The following is a 25,363-nucleotide window of genomic DNA, read 5'->3' on the forward strand; positions in this document are numbered from 1 at the left end:
CTATCTTTCCTAACCAGCGGAATAGCTTGCTTTTGGGCCCTTAATAGTGTCCCTTTCAAAAACTGCCAACTGTACTCAGTTGTTTTTCCCCTCAGTCTTGATTCCCATGGGACCTTACCTATCAGCTCTCCCAGCTTACCAAAATCTGCCTTCCTGAAATCCATTGTCTCTATTTTGCTGTTCTCCCTTCTACTCTTCCTTAGAATTGCAAACTCTATGATTTCATGATCACTTTCACCAAGGCTGCCTTCTACTTTCAAATTCTCGAGTTCCTCCCTATTTGTTAAAATCAAGTCTAGAACAGTTTCCCCCCTAGTAGCTTTTTCAACCTTCTGAAATAAAAAGTTGTCTGCAATGCAGTCCAAGAATTTGTTGGATAGTCTGTGCCCCGCTGTGTTATTTTCCCAACATATATCCTGATAGTTGAAGTCCCCCATCACCACCAAATCTTGGGCTTTGGGTGATTTTGTTAGTTGCTTAAAAAAAGCCTCATCCACCTCTTCCACCTGGTTAGGTGGCCTATAGTAGACTCCTAGCATGACATCTTCCTTGTTTTTTACCCCTTTTAGCCTAACCCAGAGTCTCTCAACACTTCCGTCTCCTATGTCCATCTCCACCTCAGTCCAAGTGTGTACATTTTTAATATATAAGGCAACACCTCCTCCCTTTTCCCCCCGTCTATCCTTCCTGAGCAAGCTGTACCCATCCACACCAACATTCCAATCATGTGTATTATCCCACCAAGTTTCAGTGATGCCAACAATGTCATAGTCGTATTTATTTATTAGCACTGCCAGTTCTTCCTGCTTATTACCCATACTTCTCGCATTTGTATATAGGCATCTAAAATACTGGTTTGATCTTTCCTCCCAGTTTTGTCCTGACCCTCCTTTCTCTCTGCCAATATAGCTCACACTCCCTCTCGTTTCCGACCCATCTCCCAGGTCTCCGTGTTCCCCACTTACCTGTGGGCTTTGCTCACCTGTCCCTGTCGAACCTAGTTTAAAGCCCTCCTCACTAGGTTAGCCAGTCTGTGTCCAAATAGGGTCTTTCCCCTCCTCGAAAGGTGAACGCCATCTCTGCCTAGCAGTCCTTCCTCGAATAGCATCCCGTGGTCTAGGAAGCCAAAGCCCTCCTGGTGACACCATCTTCGCAGCCAGGCATTCACCTCCATGATGCATCTGTCTCTGCCCAGGCCCCTACCTTTGACAGGAAGAATCGAAGAGAATACCACCTGTGCTCCAAACTCCTTCACCCGTACTCCCAGAGCCCTGTAGTCACTCTTGATTCGCTCAGTGTCACACCGCGCAGTATCATTTGTGCCCACATGGATGAGTAGCATGGGATAGTAGTCAGAGGGCTGGATAATCCTCAACAATGCCTCCGAAACGTCTCGGATACGGGATCCCGGCAGGCAGCATACCTCCCGAGATGAAATGTCAGGGTGACAGAGGGGTGCCTCCGTCCCCCTCAGCAGAGAATCTCCGACCACCACTACCCTATGTTTCCTATTCGCAGTGGTGGCAGCAGACCTCCCAGCCTTAGGGGTATGAGGCTTCTCCTCCTTTACTGTAGGGGGTGATTCCTTCTTTCCTGTATCAAAAAGAGCATAACGGTTATCTATTACCACAGCGGGAGGGTTCGGAGCAGGGGTGGAGCACTGCCTGCTGCCAGAAGTAACCAGCTGCCAGTGTCTACCCTGAGCCATCTCCTCCTCCACCAGTGGTGTATCAGCAGTCCTGTGTACTGGGACAGCTACCTCAGCTGTCTCCACATGGACACTGTCCAGGAATTGCTCGTGGATTCGGATGCTCCTCAACCTAGCCACCTCCTCCTGTAGCTCTCCCAACTTATCTAGGGATATGGTGAATTCTACATCACTAGAAGTGTTTATATCACAACTGGATGTCTCTTCTAAAAGATATGCTAGAGCTTAAACAAATTATGGTCATGGTACAGACCATGGTGAGATTCTATGGCCTGATATGGATAAGGTTAGAGTAGATTATGATAATGGCTCCTTCTAGTCTTACTATCTATGAGGTTAGTATGATTGATTCACCTATACATGTTGAATCTGCACTTGCTAAGCTCAGAGAGTATGCTGTACATAAGCAAGAATCATCCCTGAAAAGGGCAGGGCAGGTTTACATAGACACTCTCCCAGGGGGCTGTAGATTCCAGTCTCCAAAAAGAGCTTGCCTAGATAGTGCCACACCCACAACATAACCAGCTTTGGAAGACGCCACCTATTCTTCCTGAAAATCATAGAAAAGGGGGGAGTGTTGTCATCTTAACTCACAGATTTAGGGCTGAGCAGTATAGGGCTTTACGTATACCAGACAATCTCCCCAGAAATATTTTTTAGGTGCCTGACCCATAGCACACTGAAGTTGATGGGAAGTTGATGAGTTCCATGGTCTGTTGGGAAGGGAGGCTGCTAAGGTGCAGGACATTACACAGGAGGATCATAGTAAATAATTGTTCAGTCTTAGAAAATAATTCCTCCCCCAATCCACTCATAAAAGATCTATGCTACCTCCATTATGTGATTATAGTTCTGACTATGAATCTTTTCAGCCTACCACAGACAATTCCCTTCAGTAAATATAGTTCTAGAAGCTGAGACTTCAAAGGTAGTTAAGGATTTATTTCTGTGAACACAACCCTTAAATAAATTTAGCCTTGCCTGCTAGCTTTTCATTAAAATGAGAACTATTACTATAGTTTGCAGTAAGCTATATATCTGGAGCTGTACAGTTGAAGTTCTTCCACAGAATGAAAATATATAACTATTAAAACATTCTTTTTCTTTCAGCCTTTAGCAATGAACTTTTCTGTGCCTAAAGTGAATTGATCCTGGAAAGTCATCATCAGCCAAACAGACCTATCACAAACAAATGCACCACAAAGTATCTTATTATTTAATAGTTATATCTAAACACAAACCCCATAACTCTACCAAGATGCACTCATGCCCTTGCTGAGTAACCACATAACCTTACTGCTGTTACCACTATTTTTTTTCCGTTTTGCTTACAGTTGTCATGTTGCCTGACTTGTTGTGCCCTTTCTAAATTAGACTGTAAGCTCTTTGGGACAGGGACTTTGTTTTCTTATTTGTACCCTAAAGTCTCTGGGTTGTAAAGTTCCAAAAAGGGCCTTCATTTATTTTGTGTTTTTGTTTTGTCTCCCATTCTCTGTTCAGGGGTCAAAGAGGAAATTCTACTGCAACATTTAAAAAATGTGTGCGGCTTCATGTGACGGTTTGCAATCAACAACATTAATTGTTGTGCTTTGTAGGGGTCTCTGCAGAAGTGCAAAAGACATATATTGGTTGGGCACTATATGGAATTCTGGATTGCCTCTGCTTGTTATGGTTCTGATAGATGAAAGACTTCATTCTCCAGCACTGGCAGATTAGCATATTTCTTGTGCACTTAGGCACATTTTTGTTAAAGTGTGTGGTCATGAGTTCAATGCCTGATGCAAACTGTCCAATGCAAATGTATTACTCAGGTATGAAGAAAACTGTACAAAGACTAAAAATTTGAAACCAAGTTTCTCTCTCTCTCTCTCTCTCTCTCTCACAGACACACAAATTGAGTCAATGAAAGAATATTGCTATAGAAGGAGAGCTACCTCTTCAAATAGTACAAGCAGAGCAGCCATATTCTCTACTATTCATGTTCAACTTTAAGATCAGCATCTTAAACTGAGCTAAACTGTTTTGTGTATAGGTACATTGGATTTTTTAATGAGTTTTAATTCCATATTTGCTTTCATGGGGTTGGACTTTATTTTGTTTTGTCTAAGACAGAGACAATGGGGTGTTACTGTTCTTACAGAACACTTATGAAATGCTGTAAATTTTCATGGTGCTTTGTAGAACAGAGATGGAAAAAATATTCTTTGTCTCATATTCCTTACAGCCTAATGGTCAGATTCTGCTTGGCTCTTTCATAGATGAATGAGCGCGTGTGTGTGCATGCTTGGGAGTGAGGAGGGTATTAAATTTAAGGTATTAAATCTGTAGATTTAGTAATCAGATAATTAATCTCATGTAACCCACATCAGCTTGGTGTGACTCTCTGTTTCTGTCTAGTGGTAGCTAGGCCACCTGGAGATTGATGAGCCTGCTACAGCGTTGGCTAGGAGAGGAGAGATTTTTTTTCTGCTCAGGTAGAGGCTCATGCATTTAGAGCTAGAAGTCCCTAGTTTGATCTCCTACCCAGGGGCATCAGCATTACATTCATAATAATGCAAGAGTTCTGCAAGTGGCGTTCCTAGGACTTAGGCACCTGGAACTTGTAAATTGGATATTTACCCCCCCCCCAATGTTTCCCTCATGAGCTAAGTCAATTTGTTTCTTTCATTCCAGATCCCCTCACTTTTTCCACGTTTTCTTTCTCTACCCAATTGTGATTCATTTTTCTCCCTAATATCTTCATCATGTAAAGGGGTTTCGCTGTTGCTCTTTCTCAAGCCCTAAGTCAAGGGGAAATGCTCAGTCCCACTTCCCCAAAAGCAATCCGGGGACCATATCAGGACTTGGAATCACAATACAGTCCCTGGTTCACCAAGGCTTCAGGGATGAAGTTATCTGTGCCCAAACTATATTTGGTGCAAATTTAATTTCCCACCACACAAGATCATTTGCAAATTGGGGGACATGGAGCCAACTCTCCTTCAACTTCCTGTCTAGCTGGGTGAGAGGAAATATAGTTTTCCTCTGAATTACAGCATTGGGAGAATGCAGTTTCTGATATTGGTAACCTTACTCACAAAAAAGCCGGGAAGTGCATTATCACCCCTTTATATCATTGCACAAAGCAAGACAATCTTGTCCTTTGCATAAGCAGCCCCAATACCTGGTGTGACTTAAAACATGCAATTACATTGTTTTCTGCCACTTTTCCCATAGTTGATTAAAAATGAGACTCAGCCCACTGGTAAATGCCTGCAGAATGGGGCCTTGAACTCTTAATGAAAGGATGTTAAAGAACATCATTTTGCATAACAGAAGTTAATGCTAATGAACAGTCACTTTTTTTTCCTAGACCATAAAACTTGCAACCAATGTACTAAAAATAGCTCGTTTGCAATATTATGCATGTAGCAATTATCATGAAGGAATTTGATTATATTCATTCATATTAATGGAGCAGTTTTCATTTATAGGTTTGTAAACATTTCAAACTCTATTACCTAGCAGCATTATTTCACTCTGTTGACAGAATACATTATCTTCTGTTTTATGGCATTGGTGGAGTGCAGCAAGCTAAGGAGCCCACAGAAGACAAAATATTCAGTTTCTTGTTTGTAAAATTAGCTTGACTAGTAGCAGCAAGGTAGCAGCTTCTCCTCAAAGGTCAATGTGATAGCTCTAAATGTACTTATCGTCCTATCCATCAGACTGCTAGGCATTCATCATTATGGTAACCATTCATCAAATTGGGAAAGTTGAGAATTTCAATTGTCCATTTGAAGAATGTATTTAATTGTAAATGGAGACCTTTAAGAAGCCCGGCTCAATACTCAAGATGTAAAAATTCTCCTGTGCATCCTTGAAAGTGTAAAATTATTACCTGGGAAAAGAGAAACTCAGAAGAAGATGAGGAGGGAGGGAGGCCATTTTTCATGATGAATTAAAAATGAAGTTTATTTAAAAGTTTGCAATGGATTGAATTCTAGGGCATCAGCAAAAAGTCCAGAAGTGGTTCCAAGTGCTCAGAACTGTTGTCTACATATTTTAGAGCCTTGCTGTGAAAGCACAGCTCCAACAAAATTAATCTTGTTACTGTGTGTCCTGGCTTACACTGAGTTTAGCGATATATTTTTGAATTTTTTCTGGTGCATAATCATTTTTATTTTAGGAAATCTTTGTCTCTAATGAACACATTAAAAAATAAAACAGAACTGTACTGATCTGGGTTGGGTGGGGTTTTTATTATTATTATTATTTTCTACTGAGATCCAGCAATTATGAAAGAAAGATCTCTGCTGATGAGTAGAATATAACTTATTCATGAACCCAATCCTGCTGTCATTGAATTCTGTAGGAAAGCTTCTGTTAGCTTCAATGGGCAAGATTCAATGAGCAAGATTAAGCTTGGTACATTTAAACAACTTTATTCTAAGTTCCCAAGAGTAGCATTACTGATTAACATGGTCTCACCTTGTAGTGGCTGCCTACCAGTGAAGAGCTTGATCCGTCATGTGAAACTCCTCTGAAGTCAACAGGAGTACATGGATTGAGGACTTGCACTAACTAAAAGGGACAGATTTTTTGAGTGCTCAGCACCCACACCTAAGACCCGGTTTTCAAAAGAGCTCAGCTCCCATTTAGGCACCTGAAAAAAGCCAGATTTTCCAAAGAGCTCAGCTCTCACTTAAGTACCAAATTAAGTAATCAGATTTTCACCATTTCTAACCATGTTGGGTGCTGACCACTTTTGAAAATCTGGCCCTTAGTTACAGTTTGTGGAATTCTATTTGAGCTCAACTTTTCCCTCTGTTATTCAAGTTCCTGACATCTACTCCCCTTGCCATGTGTGTAGTTTAGTTCAATATTGTCCATGGCCGTGGCTCATTCAGCTAACAGGTGTGGTTACAGTAAAGCTGAATGAGCTATTTATAGGAGATAATGCATTCAACAAATTTAATCCTGTCTCTATTTGCAAATACTCCATGAATAACAATTAAATTGTTACAAAAAATGTTCCAGTTCAGAATTGTTGCAAGCAGTGTTGTTAGTAGCCATGTCTATCTGAAGATATTAGAGAAACAAGGTGGGTGAGATAATATCTTTTATTGGACCAACATCTGTTAGTGAGAGAGACAGTGAGAAGTTGGTCCAATAAAAGATATTACCTCCCTCACTTTGTCTTTCCAATTCAAAATTTTTAGACAAACACTTCACATGAATATATTTTAGCCAAATTTTTTGGACTTCATTTTTAGCTATTCATGCTGTATAGTTTCCCCCCTACATCACAGAGTATTGTTTGTGCTCCCTGATTGAAAGATTGAAACTGTTTATAAACAGAAGGATGGAAAGTGAGATATCCTTTTGAATATTCCAATGCTAGCCTTGACTCTAACACATTCACACCAGCATTTACAAGACTTGTGGTTTCTGTGATCAGCCTGGTGAACAAAATATCATTGCGTCATTGTTTGCAGATATCAAATAAAATGGGGTTGAAGGAAATGTGTGGGACTTATTCAAACAAATGTGTAGTTTTTCTGCAGTTCAGTGTCCATCTATTTCTACTCCTGAACCTTCAGCTTCCAAGCAGATGTGTTATTTTGTACTAACACTTTGATATATTCTCTATAGCAGAATATTAAAAAGAGAATATCTGTTTTACAATATATTCTACATACAGGATTTCACTTCATCCAGTCATTTCCTAGTAGGGTTGTTAATGTTAATACCAAATTTGCTTGACTATATTGTCTCAGTATTGACATTAGTATGTTTCCTTTCCTAGGTAACTGGTCAGTGCTTGAGCTCTAGACATTAGTGGATTGGCTACTTTTAATGGCTGAGTGCATTAATTTTTGTATTAATTAATAGAACTGAGCAATACCTAGATTGCTTAGCTTATAGCCTACATGGTATTTTCCAGTTTTGAATTTATTTCATTAACAGTCCTAATTAACAGTGACTTTTACATACTATATGTAGATACAGCCAAGGTAATTAAAATGTGGTGGCTCCTTTTGTGTGATGATGTTTCTAAACTTGTAGCAAAAAAAAATTGTCATTGAACTATCACTAATCAAAAGGCACTTTTGAAAGTGGAGAAAAGGAAGAAAAGAATAGAACCAAAGATGTGTGTCTCTTGGTTTTTTTCAGCAAGTTCTTTCCATATATTTAATAACTAAAAATTGAAACTATTATGGATAGAAACATTGAGCCACAATTACTGTTCTATGGCTATTCTGTGTCTGGATGAATAATGAGAGAACAACAATCAGATGGGACTGAACTACATATGCTGCTATAATCTAACATGACTTCAGTCTCTGTATCAATTTTTGCAATAGCTTCTTCTATCTGTTTGAGACAGCGTGAGAGAGCCAAAAAGAAATGTGGCACTGCATAGTGTTCTGCCGGTTGTGTGGTAACTAAACTTTCTGTTGAGGCTTTCCCATTTATAACATAGTTTTAGCATTTTCTACAGGTGTCCAGGTTTTCTATCACAAAGGACAGGCTGGAGGTCTGTAACAGCAACTGGAAACAAGGAAAAAGAGCCAGCCTAGCTACCTTTTACTAGAGGGTATCTACTGCTACATATGAAAAATAAGCAGAACAGAACCATTACTGGAAGCTGGATCTGCCAACCATGAGCAGGAGAGGATTGATTAAAGGAGATGAGAATAGACCAGATGGGCAGCATCTCCAGAAAAATAAGGGGAAGAGAGGACTAGATGTCTGGGCAGCATGTTCTGGGAAGAGGGAACTAAGCAGTAAGGAACCATGTGTAGGGGAAAGGAGGACCATGAGCAGGGGCAGATGAGCAGTAGGGGACTAGAAAGTATACAAATGTGCTGGTCATGGGGAAAGAGAGGAACAGAACATGAGAGGCGGAATGAAATAATATCTAACTCTTCTCAAAGCCTTTGCTGCGGTATCCCTCTGCCCTTCCCAGCATCCCAAGGAAAGCCATCTCTGGGATTGGAATGCAGAGGGAGGGTGGGGTTAGGAGGATGCACATTATCCTCCACACCGAAGAGAACTGGTAAGACATCTCCAAGCTGTTACACTTTCCATGGCCCCTCTCCAAAGAATGGAATCTGACTTGTAGGGGTATGTCTTGGGACCAAGAGACCATGGCCCGGAGATTCTCTAAGAGCTGTGCTGCTAAAGAACAGGAAAGGGAGGGCAGGGACTGTGAGCCTGCATGATGGTGCAGTGACTCATTTCAGATGGCCCTAGGCACCTTTGAATCCCCCTGTTTGGAGGGTTTGATCCCCAAAAGGGGATAGCCCTTTCCGTTGTCTTCCTAAACAAATGATGTGGAGGAGACTCCATGAGATGAACCTTCTGGAGATTTCTTAACCCTTCTGATGGTTTTAGATTGGGAGGATACAATATTACACATTCTGTTTTGCATGTAATATACACATACAGTATATTCACTAGTCTCTGAATTGTGAAACTCTTCATATGTAGCTCCAAAAAAACACAGCTAAATGGCTTGTAATTTTCCACAGCTATCATCTAACCTGCTCCCTAATTATCTGCATATCAGTGAGGTCACAGAAGCCCATGTACCATTCTTTCATTACGATTTCTCCCCCCACCCCAATTTGCCAGTGTTTAACAATTGATCCCCTAACAATTACACCAATTTTTAATATAAACACAAATTGTTCTTACTGATGCTTGGTAAGCCATTTACATCTCCCAGGGGTCATATATATTTTGGGGTCATTACTTAGGATCAGACTTAATCACCTAATTATTTATTACCACAAGGAGAGTACTACTGTGTAATACTACAGCCTGTGAATAAAATCACCATTGACTTTTCTACAATTCCAGCATTTATTAGTAATCCTAACTTTAAACCTGCACATTTTATTAGGCATCTGTGTAGCATTTTTCCTGAATAAAACCCACCTCATTGTTGGATCCTTAAATATGTTCCCAAGACATCCCCACTGATATAACTAAGGTAGAGTTGAGAAAATTGGAAATTCTCCCATGGACAATTTTGACTTTTCATCAAAAAGAAAACTCAAAAGTTGCAACTGAAAATTTTTCCTCAAGTAAATCAAAACAAAATATTTTGTGCTAGGATGAGTTGAACTGAATCAAAATAATTTGGTTTGTCAAATTATTGGGCCAGTTTAATATTAAATTCTTTGCCTGCCCTGCCACAGTGCCTCATGGGAGTTGTAGTTCAACGGCCTTGCCCCCATTCTCCTCTATGGGCTTGGAAAACCATTTTGATAGAAATCTTCTGACTACCCTAAACTGAGGTTCTGGCATAACAGTTTTTGAATCTGAAAAGAATGGAACAGAACCCCGGACCAAAGGTTCTCAAACTATCAAGAGTCTGTGGTACAGTGGCTTATCTTGAGATATTTTTTTCCCTTCCTGCTTGTTTTTCCTTACAAACATTAGTGAATTTATCCTTACAAGACCCCTGTAAGGTCTGGAAGTACTACCCTATTTTAGGGATGGGAGACTGTGATAGAAAAGGATTAAGTGACTCACCCAAGTGTACATAAGAAGGTGGGTAAGGAGCCAGGATTTGACACAGATCTTGTGATTCCCAGTCCACAGTCTGAAACACAAGACCAGAGGTAACTTCACAAAATCCTCTTCTCACTTAGTTGATCTATCTTGGTGTATACCACAGAAAAGTTTAAGCATGAATACATTATGGTAGAGATGGACCATAAATGGAACCTCAAATTCAGACTCCTTTTAATTTTGGGGAGAAACTGAGTTCAGATCCCTGGACTATAGCCTGCCCCTATGACTTTGCTGATAACACACTTTACATTGCATTGACTTGCATCTGAAGAAGTGAGGTTCTTACCCACGAAAGCTTATGCTCCCAATACTTCTGTTAGTCTCAAAGGTGCCACAGGACCCTCTGTTGCTTTTTACAGATTCAGACTAACACGGCTACCGCTCTGATACTTGACACTTTACATTATTCAGTATCATCTGATCATGCAAGATTTCCACAACTTTTGATCCTGTTCTCTCTCAAATAGCTCGTGAATTTCAATCCTGCCAAATATGAACCACAAACTGTAGCCTAAAACCTAACTTAGATTCAGATGTCACCTCCATCTCTAATCATATTCAATCTGATTTGGGAATTTAAGCCCTCCTCTGTACGACTGGCAGCATTAATTGTGCCTAGACATTCTGAATCTCTAGGAACTCTGAAATTTGTATATAATTATTTTCTCTCATGAAGAAGTATCTGATAAACCAGTAGTCAGCCACGTGCACAGGAATTTAAATTTGACCACTTTTGGAGGGGCATGGTAAACACACACAAATGAAAGATTCCTGTGACTCCCTCCCCACCCCTGATTTCTCAGGATGCCTCTGGCAGGGATGCCTAGCAGCGAGGAGGCAGCAGCTCCCCTGGCACTCTCCAAGTAGCCGGGTGGCTGGCTGAGCTCCTCCTCCCTGCACACCTACAGCTGCTGCTTCTCCTTCCCTGCTGCTGGAGTCCCAGGGCTGCTGCCTGCTTTGCAGACACCCACTGAGGTGAGGCAGGGGGTGGAGGAGTATAGCCAACTGCCCTGCTGCTTCCTCTCTCCCCGGCTGCAGGGTACACACTGATAATGGAGGGGCATGCCTCTGCTTGACCCCCTTGTGCATACCCCATCAGTAGTGAATTATGTTTTGTATAATCACATCAGGAGAATATTCACTTATCCACTAGGCCATATGTGACATTATATATAACAGTTTACTTCATAAATACATAGGTATATTGTGTGTACAGGGCCTACCACAATTGGGCCCTGACCTTGGATTGGTGCTTGCAGATAAAACCATAATACAAATTAAGCTGGTTCGTAAAACTCATAGTCTTTAAGTGCTGTAATGGATAAGAAGACTTTTTAAAAAAGCTTTGAACAAACAACTTAACCTAGTAACATCTGTAAAGGCAATGATATCTGCCTTTTGTTTTTAAAAGTATGATAAGGCTGCTTTCCGCCATCCCATGGGCAGCACCTGCTCACAGAGGTCATTGATCCAGCCTGGAAGGATAACTAGTGTAAAAATGATCCTTAATGGCATAAAGGCATACCCTTTTCCTTCTTCCAGAATGCACGCCCCATCAGGACCTGGCCCAAGCCAGGGAAGCTAATGATCCAACCAGCGGACCAAATTCGGTGATGAATCCTGGTCACGTGCCACCTGAGGCATGTGCATACACGAAGAAGCAGCACTGGGGGTATGGCCAGAGGAAAGAGGTTATGGCTAGGATGCTCCTGTGCTGTCAATCTCTGCCAGTGGGTGCAGCCCATTAGGACCTTTAACAGCCAACATAGGTCACAGTAGTCTTCTAGTTCATACCCAGGTATTGGCACAGTGCATGTCATCCCTAGGATTGTGGGAGAAGAATAAAGGTGAACTTTGTCATGTTCCCCCACTGACTTTTGCTGAAGCCATTTCCACATATCTGAGCTATAGTTTTGATTTGTTAGTTTGTTCTATAATTAAAAAAACTCACTTAGAAGAGACGCAAACTGAGAAGTCTTGATTTGGTAGGTCAGGTGCACAACCTGTATGTCTCTCCCCCATATAAGACCGAAAATTAAGATGTCAAATTTGATTGTCCTGTAAAGACGCAGTTACAGTCCATACTAGGAAATGATCTAAAAAGCAACAGAGATATTTCTTCATAACTTATTTATTCCTAGTATTTTATACCCAATTCTTCTGTGTGATCAAAGAAATTAACTAATTTTCAAACATGCTAAGCCTGTTATTGCTGAGGGAAGACGTGTCCCATCAGCCCATGGATCACTTTCTACATTGAGTAAATACAAATGGGCATTCATGGAAATCAAACTCGGAAGTAGACTGAATCCTTAAGGAATTTATCAATTTTCATTTTCCTATGCTACGCTGGCCTGTGCAAAAAACCCAGTGTGTCAGAGAATATGGTAAATGCAGCAGCTATTGAAAGAACGCTATGCAATCTCCTGTCTAGCACATCATTTCCAGCCCCTTGCTCTCATGCATATGGGCTGCAATTGGTTTCCATATTCCTCTCAGGTAACTGAAATATTCATAGTCTGCCTCACACAGGTGTGTGCAATGTATTTTAGTGCAACCAACCAAGGGCATACCTAAAATGTAATGGCATTCCAGATGGATGTTGCACAGCTTTGCAAGAGACAAAGAGCATAAATTCCTAATTCCTCCCACCTTCTCAAAGACTATACTCCCCACTTCTCCCAGTTGAGATTATTTGTTTTTAAAGAGTATTTTTATTAGGGCCACAAGTGACTAGCCACTTTGTGCCTCTTTCACACTCTTTACTGCAAGTGGTACGGAGTAACACTTTCACAGTATAACTTCTGCAAAATAGCATCTCTTCTTTTGCATTAAGTTTTTTCCATCATTTTCTGTACTAACTTGTCAGGCTGTTCTTCATTCCAGTACTAAATGTCCAAAAATACTAAATAGGAGCTAAATATTCCTATTTACTCTGTAGTGTTCAAGCTAAGGAAGACTATGGCCCAAAATAATTATGCTCACACAATCCTTTTCCAGAGTAACATTAAGCAATGTATTCTAAAGGTACTTCTTAGATAGATAAACTCATTCAGCCTTTGGATTCAGGCCACATTCCACTAAGCATATAAATACTGATACTGTGCAGTAAGTGTCCACAAATGCACTGCCTGGAATATCTAATATTTCAATTTTAGCAGCAGCAAACTAGGCTTCTTCACTTAAAAGGTCAGATTTTAGTACCAATGATGAAAGTGTGGAAAGATTTAGATACACATTTTATTTTTTCTTGAACCAATGGGATTGGGTCAAGCTATTAATCCATCTATTTATATCATCCCTTTCAACAGGTGAACTAGGCAGTTGCCTGGGTCAGTAGATTTGACTCAGCTGCTCTTCCATCAGGCCAAACTTGAGTGGAGTTGTCTGGTCACAGTGCCATTCACTCATTCCATCTTATAGTACTACTGGGTTCTCTTTTGTCCCTCTTGTGACGGTGCCCCACAAAAGGCTTTATGGAAATATGCTTATGAATGTATATATATGACACAACTGGAATATGTTTTATGCTACATATGCCATGTAACATATCTATGTAAAGGTTATGATCTACTGAATCGATCAATCCTATTTGTATGCATGTATCATTTTTTGTATTCGAAGTTATGAATATCGGCTGCATACTTGTTTGATTCTAAGTAGGTTTTAGTGAAGCAGTTGGTCAACTTCCTGAGAAAAGACCTAGCTATTAAGTGCCCAATCAAGAAGCCTTTAAGCCAACAATGAACTTGGAAATGTCAATCCACATCTGGGCTTTCCCAGGAATGTGGCTTGGCCGGTAAGGAACTCAGTCATGCATGGACATGTGACTTGCCCAGGTGATTCCAAAACTCCATTTTGTAGCTAGACTTTGCATAGGAGAAAGGAGGGGGTCTCCACCCAAAAGAGAAAGTCTATTAAAACCCCTGGGAGACCCCTCCATTTTGTCTTCAGCTGGCTAAAGAGAGAGCCTCTCCACCCCCAAGGATATCTGAAAGGAACTGGAACAAAGGACAGTAACTACAGGGGGTGTGAGTGATTGCTGGACCCAGACTAGAAGGAGACTAGTCTGTAAAAGGAAGCTTACTGGGTGAGGTTTTTATCTGTATTCAGTTTCTTAGACATAGATTTGCGTGTTCTATTTTATTTTGTTTGGTAATTCACTTTGTTCTGTCTGTTACTACTTGGAACCTCTTTCTGTATTTAATAAAATCACTTTTTACTTATTAATTAACCCAGAGTATGTATTAATACCTGGGGGGGGGGGCAAACAGCTGGACATATCTCTCTATTAGTGTTATAGAGGGCGAACAATTTATGAGTTTATCCTGTATAAGCTTTATACAGGGTAAAACTGATTTATTTGGGGTTTGGACCCCATTGGGAGTTGGGCATCTGAGTGTTAAAGACAGGAACACTTCTGTAAGTTGCTTTCAGTTTAGCCTACAGCTGTTACGGTACATGGTTCAGACCCTGGGTCTGGGTTTGCAGCAAACTAGCAGGTCTGGCTCAAACCAGGCAGGGCACCGAAGTCCTAAACTGCCAGGGCAGGAAAGCAGGGGCAGAAGTAGTCTTGGCACATCAGTTGGCAGCCCCAAGGGGGTTTCTATGATTTAACCCATTACACCGCTTGCCTATATTAGTATGAATATTAATCCTTTGTGAGTAATCCCAGCATTCCTAGAAAAGAACATCCAGGGGCTTGGGAGGGAGGGGGAGTTGGGTTTTTTTGTTTGTTTGTTTTGTTTTTTGATCTCTCATGCACTCATGTTGGTGTACAAGTTATAAGAATGTCTTTTCAATGTCAGTATGAATGGATGCCATCCCAAACATAAAATTATTTGAAGTGACACCTAGTGACTCACTGCCATCAGACATAAAGTTTTACTGAGTCCAAACTTTGGCAGGTTTTAGGTTGTCAGAAATACTTCACTGCCATCTCTTTGCCAGCATCCTATTTGATATGCAATTTCAATTTGTCTTTTCAGATATTCATGAATAAGATAGTACACAACACCACTGAATTATGTAAATACTTTAAATGTGAAATTCATGACTCAGATCTGAATGTAGCAAACAACTATGCAGAGAGAGCTATATCTTGCCCAGGCCATGTGCCATTGTAACTCAGTATAAAACTGCATGTCTTGAGTCATGCAATTAAACCTCTACTCAGGCAGAAAAGTCCTGCAAAAGTAATGAAACCAGACTGCATCAATATATATTTCCCATGAATCGACACTGAAAGGAAGTAAAGGAAGATTTCCTTTCCCTTTCTATTTAAATGCCTTTCTGAGATTTGTTGAAAGAAAGTGTCACAGAAGAGAACAAGCAGGGACACAGCTAGGTGCTGCCTTGAAGGGTATCAGGGGTATCAGTTTCAGATGGCGTGACAGAATGAAATCTGATAGACAGAGACAAGTGCTGGAGAAGATATCATTGCCAAGGTTAGGTTGCACATATCCTCTATAAGACTCAATTTTAAAATATTTTCTTCCTTTTAGATCTGTGTTTGCCTGCCAAGCTCTGATTCTTAGGAGGATTTAATGATGATTAAGGGAGAGATAAAGGAAAAGCTTTTCTTTTCCTACCCTCTAGCAAATTCTAAACCAAGCAATTTGCAGCTTAAATGACATTCCACAGTCTTTACCTTTTGTTAAAGCATTTATCCAAAGATAAGCCACGAGTTTTAGAAGAATAGACTAAAACAACTTTTGAGTATTCTGTACAGTGTTAACCATAGAATAATATGTGGCCAGAGGATGATTTAAAACAACAATAAGGGAGAGAACTCGGGTAGCACATGAATACAAATAATCGATATTACAAATCTCATGATATCAAAAGGACTTGACTGTCCCATCTAAATATTAACTTGATTTGTTTAAAAATAAAAAAACACACACACAGTGCCTTTGGACCAGATCTTCAGCTGATGTAAATAGTTGTAACTTGATTGTGGAGCTATATCAGTTTCCGCCAGCAGGAAATTTATTTTAATTTGATCTTTTATATCCCTTCCCGGGTACAAGTTCTGAAAGATGGAAGACTGAGTACAAATGGCTCCTTTGTACTCCAGGTTTCAACCAAAGCCAAATTTTAAGGTTTGTAGAAACATCCTGCCCCTCATCTCTCCTCAACTGATCCTATTCACTTAACTTTTCCAATCTTTTCAGGTGAAAGGGCAGTGGTCTTTACTTTCTTCCCTAATGTTTCTATAGTTACCATGCGCTGGGACATCTCCAACTGTGGTAAGTAGCCCAGCACCAGTGGCAGTAGGACATTTTCCTGATAGGGTTGCCAGGTGTCTGGTTTTCAACCAGAACGCCCGACTGAAAAGGGACCCTGGCAGCTCCGGTCAGCACCACAGCAGGGCAGCTAAGGCAGGCTAATCCCTACCTGTCCTGGCACCGAGCTGAGCCCCGGAAGCAGCCAGCAGGTCTGGCTCCTAGGTGGGGGGAGGCCACGGGGCTCCGTGCACTTTCCCTGCCCCGAGCACTGGCTCCGCACTCCCACTGGGGGAGCTTGGGGGTGGTGCCTGCGGGAGCCTGCCTTAGCCCCACTGTGCCACTGATCAGGAGATGCCCGAAGTAAACCCACTCTTCAATCCCGAGCCCCAGCCCCCTAACCTGGAACCCCCTCCTGCACCCCAAACCCCTCATACACAGCCCCACCCCGGAGCACTCACCCCTCCTGCACTCAACTCCCTGCCTCAAACTGCAGCCCCCTTCCACACTCTGAATCCCTCGACCCTACCCCCCAGCCTGGAACCCCCTCTTGCACCCCAAACCCCTCATCCCTATCCCCAGCCCAGAGCCCATACCCCCTCCCACACCCCAACCCCCTGCCTCAACCCACAGGCCCGCTCCCCCAGCCCAGTGAAAGTGAGTGAGGGTGGGGGAGGGCAAGCCACCAAGGGAGGGAGAATGTAGTGGCGGGCAGGTCCTTGGGGAAGGGGCAGGGAAGCGGGAGGGGCCTCAGGGATGGGCAGGGCTAGGGTGTTTGGTTTTGTGCGATTAGAAAGTTGGCAACCCTATTTCCTGACCCAGTTGCTTAGATGGAAATGGGGGTGCAGCCTACTGCCCAAGAGAGATTCAGGATATAGCAGGCCTCTTTATGTAAAGATGCCAGATGAAGCGAGCAGCTTGTTCAAATGCACTCTGGGTGCATTAGAGGGGAGATGGTGGTGCAAAAGCATCTCCCAACAGACTGAAACATTTAAATGGTGGTGGAGGGAATGTGATGGGGTGGGGATTTCTGGTGAAAATGTTCCCATTTATATTATTATATTTTATTTCTAATTGTTGCAAATAAGGCTTACCTATAACCCAGTAATAGAATTCACTGTATGCATATGTGATTAATTATTTTTAAGTATTTCTCACATATTATGTGAGGAATTTCATTCTGTTACTTTCTCTCTCTGAAATAGTGAAATCCATGTAGAAAAACAGCTTTAACCTTATAGTAGCATTTCATCTTAATAATGTCATCATAACTTTCAATGATTTATTCGTTATTGTTTATTATACTAAAGGAAGAGTGTGATAAATATATTTGCCGCCTGTAAAAATACATATATTCATTGGTTTCTGGACACTGAGATCCCTGTGGTGTGCCAGAAAAAAAACACACATGATGTTTCTGTGGGCTGGATTTTGCATTTGGATATCTGATTTAGCTGAAAGATGCATTAAATCATGGTGCTTCTCAAATCAAGATCCAAATTGAATGTGTGTGTTGTCAGGCTTATACAAATGGTGTTTTGGGATCTTTTTCTCAGAAACTGTCTAGAATTGGTTATACACAAGACATCTGTTCCTAGTATACTCAGTTCAGATGACTGTTAATTAAGCTGATATGGGGAGGGGTCTGCAACTTCTGTCATTGGGTTACACAACGATTCTCATGGGTACTGCTCAAGCAGTTGTAGTACACATACACATCTGCCCCAAGGTGTTCTTTTGGAGAATGACAGTGTTCTACATCATTCACATTGATTCTTGAAACCCACTTGAACATAGCCTGGGTTCAAATCATCCCATGAATACAGCAGGAGCTTTTCAGTACATCTACAATATTTGCAAGCCCTCCACAAACCCCACCCCTATGTTTTTTTTAGCAAGGCAGAGAGCCCTTGTATTTACCAACTCTGTTTTTTTTATGTATACATGACATAAAGCAATGAGAGCTTGTTGTAAATTTCAGTACCAACAGTCTGCTTTGTGCCCTGCAGTGCAGAATTCCACCCTGCAAAAGGACAGATGACGTGGTCTCTACAGCCACACCCACATCTTTGCACAACAACTGTTCTGTTTAGACCCAGCAGAGAAGGAGATGGAGAGATGGACACAGAGGGAGCTGATAGAAACACAGCGGCCTACTGTGGAGACTTTATTGTTAGGGCTTCAGGCAGGAAAACTGAAACTAACACAAAGTGAGGCTTTGCACTGCAGAGAGGGCAGTGCTCAAACATTTAAAGGGACAGGACATCACAGTGACAAATACAGAACACATGTCCTACCCATTAAGGTTAGCTGGTAGAGAGACTGTCTAGAAGGGAAGGAAGCTGTCAGACTACAACCTGACAGAGATTAATTCATTTCCCAGATTAACTCATGCCAGACTGCATCATATGCAGTTGTAAGATCTAGGAATACTTCACCTGTGTTCTGCCTGGGGTGGAAGCCATTCTTGATGTAGGTGCTGAGTGCCTGCACTTGATCACAGGTACTTAGGATGACCACACACATGTTTTCACACACCGGACATTCCGGTACTTCTGGGAATGGCAAGGATAGGCCCCTCACCAGCATGTTGTGCTTTGGTGTGCTCTTCAATATGGAGTCTCCCATCCTATACTGGACAAAACCACGTCCAGTTTGTCTCAATGCCAGATGGGGGGACAAACCACCCCAGAAGAAGACAGTCTGGCTTAAATTGGATGAGTGGCTTCCCTGCAGATACTGCAGTTTGGTCTGAAACTGTGTGATCCACACTCAGGATTTTGCTATAAGAAATTATATCAGGAACCTGCAAAAATATTTGTTGTCTGTTGTGAAGTGGTCTTTTAACAAAGGATTAGAACAAGATTGTATTGGGTACCTAAGAAATACTTTACAATGGCATTTAAAGCACGTGGAGTCCTGGCTCAAGTTTGACTGCATTTTTGTATTTCATTGAAGGTTTTTTTTAATAAATTAAAAATTCTAGAAAATCATCATAATAACCCCCCCACACACACACACATAACAGAAATAATGATTACAAATCTCTGAGAATTAATTTTCCAAAAAGATGTTGTTTTAAGTTTAAAATGTTACTAGAGACAAGCAGATTTTTGTTTTTGTTTTGCATTTAATCAATTTGGATAAATTACTTCCCATGTTTCTGAACTGAGAGCTTATATCTATTCTGAGACATGCCAGATTGCCCATAAATTATGTGCTTTCAAAAAACATGTAATTTATTATGGAGCTACTCATTTTCTCCTTTCAGTCCATATCGGGAATACACAATAGTTGTTCAGGTTAAGTGCAATAATCATTCTATAAATCATACAATATATGCCTTTATTGATGTTGACTTTGCTACCAATTTTAGGTTCAGCAAACATTCAAGGCCTCTGGAGTAGATTGATTTCTGAATGTGCTTCCAAGGCTGTATTCCTCCCTTCATTTTCCCTGCTTTACAAGTTTAGAGAGTATATAAGTCTGAACATGCAGCTGACCTACCAATAATAAACTGTTTAGCAGTATGAAAACAACTCTCTGAAGAAATGACATTACACAGCTTTGGTTCAACAGCACTGTGCCAACTTGTTTAGCACTTTACACTGAAATATGAGCAAACTCAACCAACTTTGCTAGAATCAAGTTGATTTTTTAAAATTTCTTTCCACTAGCGGTAAAATCAGTTTCAGTTATCTCAGCCTTAGGTTGTCTCTCAAGCTGTTGCACCAGTTAATAGCATTATATGGGACTGTTAGTATGTATGTATGTTGATAGCATATAGTATGTGCTGGCTTGAGTCACACTGTGCTGTAGGTCCTTGTTCTTTGGTTGATCGAATGCTGTATCATCTGGAACTCAGCTGGCCCAAGGAAACCTAACAATTGTCAGATACTGTGATGAGTTAGGGGTCTAACTGTACAACTTATGAATTCTGGAAGCTATTATGAAATTGTATCATGAAATTACTGACATGTAAAGTGTGTGTGTATATGTATGTATGTGGATTCACCATTGGTGACAGGGCATGCAGCAGCTGCACACCAGATAAGAACAATGGGGAATGTTTAACTTTAATGATCATGCTTTGACCACACAAAAGTTTGCTAAACAATGTCTACATCTTAGGAGAAACTCAGTTTTACCCATTCTCGGGGGGGAACAGGTGGGCGCTGGAGCAGCAGAAAATTACCCAACACAGAATAAAGAAAATCAGGTTCCTAGGAGGTGTTTAAATAAGGAAACACATAGGAAACATGGGGTAGGAGAGAGGAAGGTCACTCAAGCTGGGGAAGGAGACTCTATGGCGGAGAAACCACTGAGTATGTAACATGGGGCAGGGAAACCCTGCCAGCCTGCCTTCCTGGACACAGATGATCCCCAATGATGCTCAAGGGAAGGGTGAGCTAGCAATGGGCATTGCAGTTAGAATGTTTATTGTTTTCTATATAATCTGTACTCTCTTGTATTCTGTATGGCTAACTAAAGGAGCAGTTGTGTTAGACTTCTGAGCAGAGAGTGTGTGTGTGTTGTATCTGCTTTACAAGTAATCCCAGACATCTAATAATACAGTTGTGGCCTGATTAAACCCATGTCAAATGTTTCCTCTCTTTCTTTCAGTGTAGCCAGACAATTACCATGTGCTCCTGAGAGTTAAACTGTAAACCAGAAGCTTCACACCTTTGAGTGGATTTCTGAGAGAGGGTGTGTTTAACTATAGGGCAGTCTAATGGATCAACCCTGCGCCTAGAGAAGCTAAAAAGCTGAATAGTGGGTTCCAGCTCTCAGAAGGGAGTGTTAGACTGCAGGTCTGCACCCCAACTCTGTGTCAGGTTCTGGAGGCTTAAAACACTGGCGGATCCAGGGTCCCAGAGGCTTTGATTCTCATCACAGCAGTCTGGTAGGTGGCCAGCAGGGTGCACCTGGCTGGATCTGTGACAGATATGCAGAGATGTGAAGAGAAAAGATTTAACGTAAATTAATCTCTCCAATGTCCCATCCCTGTCTATCCAAGGAGAATTTAATATAAGGTATCAATGTAAGTAAATATATATATTTCAGCTCATAGGTGCTGACTTTCCAAAGTGCTGGGGGGTGCTCGATCCCTGGCTCTGCCCCAGGCCTCACCCCCACTCCACCCCTTCCCGCCAAGGCCGCACCTCTGCCCGCCTCTTCCCATCCCCATCATGCCTCTTCCCACCCAGTTCAAACCCCTCTCCTGAACATGCCATGTCCTCACTCCTCCCCCCTCCCTGTCAGCCTCCTGCATGCCACGAAACAGCTGATTGCGGCAGGCGGGAAGTGCAGGGAAGGAGGGGGAGGTGCTGATCCGCGGGGCTACCGGTGGGCGGGAGGCACTGGGTGTGTGTGGGAGGGAACTGATAAGAGGGCTGCCAGTGGGTGCTCAGCACCCACCATTTTTTCCCTATGGGTGTTCCAGCCCCGGAGCACCCCTGGAGTCGGCGCCAATGCTTCAGCTAAATTAAGAGTTTCAGAACACCAGATGAGAGAACATAGAACTGTAACTTCTTGTACTAAAATGGAGGCAATACATACAAAACATAAAAGTAAATGGTATTGCTAAGCTAAATGTGTATTAGAGAGACAAGGTGGGTGAGGTAATATCTTTTATTGAACCAAACTTCTGTTGATGAGAAAAAGACAAGCCACACAGAGCTCTTCTTCAGGTCTGGGAAAGGAACTCCCAGCATCACAACAAAATTCTAAATAATCTGTTCCACCTTGCATTTTGCTGGGAGTTCCTTTCCCAGACCTGAAGAAGAGCTCTGTGTGGCTCGAAAGCTTCTCTCTCTCACCAACAGAAGTTGGTCCCATAAAAGATATTACCTCACCCACCTTGTCTCTCTAATATCCTGAGACTGACATGGCTACAACTACACTGCCTACTAAATGGGTATTGTAATTATAAGAGTTTTGAATAGGATATCAGAAATATTATATATTATGTCTGAAGCAATAGCAACAGGTATTGTTAAGGTTGCATTAATGTTCCATTCTAGCCCTCTGAGTTCAGTCACTAAAATTTTCTGAAATGTTCCTCTACCAGGCTGAAATTCTTCAGGCCCAGTGTATAGCAAAAAGTGAGAACCAGAAAGCTTAAATAAAAAATAGTTCAGGTGCTCTCAAATGAGGGGTGAATAAAATTCACTTTCCCCATTTAAAAAAAATATTGAAATACATTTTGAATAGCTCTAGCACCAAAATGGGACAACAGCCAAAATGTGGCAGGAAAACAGTATTCAATGAGAAGTAATGGTGAGTGTTCAGGTAAAAATTTAGTTTTAGTTAATTTTAGTTAATTTTACCAACTTCTGAAAATCACACTTTTATGTGCCTGTTATACTTTGAGTGTGACATTTTAGTGTTTTTTACTAATATAAACAAAGATGTTTGCTCTTTGCATAGCAAGAAAAGAACTGCCAAAATGTCTGTCTTGCACACTTTCTTCCAAAAGAAAGACTTCCTTTGTAAGGCCCTGATTCAGCAAGGCACTGAAGCATGTGCGTGAATGTTTTACTGAATTGAAGCTATAGGTAGCAACAAATAAAAGTCAGTGAAAAGACCTTTGAAAATATTTCCTTTCACTTTATTGCTTACCAAAAAGTGCTCTGAATTTCTATCAGCGATATATGACACATGGGAAAGTATAAATATATTGATTTGATAACTTGCACTACTTTTAAAGAATGAGACAAATGCCTACAGGATTAGTCTGCTGTCAATCAAATTCTGGTAGCAAAAACTACAATAAATCAAAAGCAGTCAGAACATTTACATAATTCTTTGTAACAAGTACCTTTTTATTCCAGAATTCTATTAATCGGTAACATGATTGGTGAGGTGTTTTTAATATAGATATAGATTAATGCACTTAAAGCTACATACTGTATGTTACTCAAGTGTCATATGACAAGAAAATTTAGACTAATAATTTTAGTATAATTTACATTTTTCACTTATGTGTAAACACTACATAAAAATAACTACCATGATTTAACACTCCTGTCTTAAGATGATGACAGTAATTTAAGGCCCTAATGTTCTTTCCACTTACATTAATTTATTATACAAGAGTATCTTCAACAATTTCAGTAAAGCTAGTCCTGACTTACACTGGTGTAAATGAGAGGAGAATCAAACTCAGTTTCTGTACATGAGAGTGCCACCGTTTGTCCAAGCATAAGATATTACACAACCAGGGCTATAGTTTGCAATATTTTTAACAATATATATTTATTAAGCATATTTTCCTGCATTGTCTTATCTAAATGTGTTAATATTAAGCTTATGCAGCTTAGGTAAACAAACATATATTTGAATATTTTGACATAATGTTTAAGTATACAAATTTATAATTTTGTTTCTGAGATTATAATTCCACCGTCTTTTGAATATTTAAGTGTTGGTTTCCTATTATTTTATGATTTGACTCTCTTTTAACTTTGTTACAATGTTGCTGGCTGCATTGTACAATTATGATATATAGGGAACATACATTACAGTAGCCTACTGAATATTGCTGTCTTCTGACAGGCTTATTAAAGTATATAAAATCTAAGCAATTCCATCTGCTAATACAGTATATAAACATAAAAAGTGTCATTTCTGTCTAGGAAAAGGTAACAAAAGAAGAGGGAAATATTTAGATGAAACTAACCAGTACAAATAGTTTCATCCTTCTGAATGAATACTGTACTAGAAAGTACAAACAAATTTTAAACAAACTAAGTATTTGCTAAAACAACAAGGAGTCTGGTGGCACCTTAAAGACTAACAGATTTATTTGGGCATAAGCTTTCGTGAGTAAAAACCTCACTTCTTCGGATGCATAGAGACTAAGTATTTGCTGAATCCCAGATATTTCTGCATTAAATATAAGTGTCTTGCTAGGAAAGAAAGAAACTTATATCTTACTGTTACGATTTCTTTTACAAAAAGGGATAACTTGCTATCTAAAGCAAAAATTAATTTGCACCTCAACAGATGTAAGTGAAGACAAAATTATCCATCTGCCAGTTAAGAAATTACTTTAAAACAAAATGAAAAGTGTTAGCTTTTCTTAAAACTGAATTTACACCTTGCTTTTGTGGGGAGGAATGTAGATAATGAGGTTACTCTGTATGTTTTAATGTCATCTTCACAATTCTACACCACGCTCTCAGGAGTCTTTCCATATATATCTATGTACAGAATTTATTTATGTGTGTTGTGCATGCGCACGCCCACACAAATTCTGTATATTACATTGCTTATGGAAAGTTTTTTCTCACATGAATTATCCATAGTATTTTCTAAATACATCATCTGTATTCCTACTCCCACAGAATCTAATGTAAACTGCCTTTTCAAAATCCAACTGTCTGAAAAGTATTCATGGCTGATTCTTTTTTAAGTGGTTTCAATCCCATCTCTAAATGGTCATATTTAAAACTTGTAGATGTACAAGCTTAGACATACTACAAAACCAATAACTGAGGGCAAAAAAAAATGTATTTGCATGTCCAAAACTAACTATCCTATTTAGGGGCATAAATCTGAGTTTTGAAGTGGGCAAAAACTAGTGCTTCCAAAATTGCACATCCAAGATGATATTTTGAAATGTGAGTGCCTGAAATTAAGTTCCTATATGCAAAGCGGCCCTATCTTCAGAGATGTGCACCTGTGACTCTGATTGACTTCAGTGTGGGCAACAGGTTTTCAGAATCTCTGAAAATAGAGCCACCTTTATTTAGGTGCTTAACTATGAATTAAAGGGCTGAACATCAGGCATCAAATTCTCAACACTTTTTCCTCATTATTTGTGAAGTAAATTTAGGATATGAACATTCAAAAGTCT

Source organism: Trachemys scripta, chromosome 2 (assembly GCF_013100865.1).
Source record: "Trachemys scripta elegans isolate TJP31775 chromosome 2, CAS_Tse_1.0, whole genome shotgun sequence".
Lineage (NCBI taxonomy): Eukaryota > Metazoa > Chordata > Testudines > Emydidae > Trachemys > Trachemys scripta.